The sequence below is a fragment of the Schistocerca gregaria genome, chromosome 1, assembly GCF_023897955.1.
Source record: "Schistocerca gregaria isolate iqSchGreg1 chromosome 1, iqSchGreg1.2, whole genome shotgun sequence".
Taxonomy (NCBI): domain Eukaryota; kingdom Metazoa; phylum Arthropoda; class Insecta; order Orthoptera; family Acrididae; genus Schistocerca; species Schistocerca gregaria.
In genome coordinates this window covers 51,292,290-51,293,174 of record NC_064920.1, presented here as the reverse complement: position 1 = coordinate 51,293,174, position 885 = coordinate 51,292,290, and the positions used below count along the sequence as shown (strand labels likewise).

The 885-nt window shown below is 47.8% G+C and overlaps 1 non-coding gene across 1 annotated transcript; it reads left to right on the top strand.

Annotated features, from left to right (window-relative positions):
- The first annotated feature begins 423 nt into the window (after nt 1-423).
- On the top strand, nt 424-498 carry Trnap-cgg (transfer RNA proline (anticodon CGG)). Its single transcript has one exon. It is a non-coding gene; the product is annotated as a tRNA-Pro (tRNA).
- The last annotated feature ends 387 nt before the right edge of the window (nt 499-885 follow it).

The following is an 885-nucleotide window of genomic DNA, read 5'->3' as shown; positions in this document are numbered from 1 at the left end:
CCGCAATATCCTTTCTTTCAGGAGTGCTAGTTCTGCAAGTTTCGCAGAAGAGCTTCTGTAAAGTTTGGAAGGTAGGAGACGGATACTGGCAGAAGTAAAGCTGTGAGTACCGGACGTGAGTCGTGCTTCGGTAGCTCAGTTGGTAGAGCACTTGCCCGCGATAGGCAAAGGTCCCGAGTTCGAGTCTCGGTCGGGCACACAGTTTTAATCTGCCAGGAAGTTTCATATCAGCGCACACTCCGCTGCAGAGTGAAAATCTCATTCTGGAAACATCCCCCAGGCTGTGGCTAAGCCATGTCTCCGCAATATCCTTTCTTTCAGGAGTGCTAGTTCTGCAAGTTTCGCAGAAGAGCTTCTGTAAAGTTTGGAAGGTAGGAGACGAATACTGGCAGAAGTAAAGCTGTGAGTACCGGACGTGAGTCGTGCTTCGGTAGCTCAGTTGGTAGAGCACTTGCCCGCGGAAGGCAAAGGTCCCGAGTTCGAGTCTCGGTCGGGCACACAGTTTTAATCTGCCAGGAAGTTTCAACACTCTGATAGTTTACAGATTACAGAATGCCTCCAGATGTGCATCAGAAACTACTACTGGTCTTCCAGTGAACGATCAAAGCGTAGACTGTTTGAGACATTACTCCCATGGAGGAAAAGGCGCATGATGACGGTTGTATTCAATACCGAGGCAATTTCTGTGTTACATCAACACTTTGAAGCTGCACAGATTACAGAATGCCTCCAGATGTAAATCGGGAACTACTACTGGTCTTCCAGTGAACGATCAAAGCGTAGACTGTTTGAGACATTACTCACGTGGAGGAAAGTGGCCATGGTGTCTGTTGTATTCAATCCCGATGCAATTTCTGTGTTTCATCAACACTCTGATAGTCCACA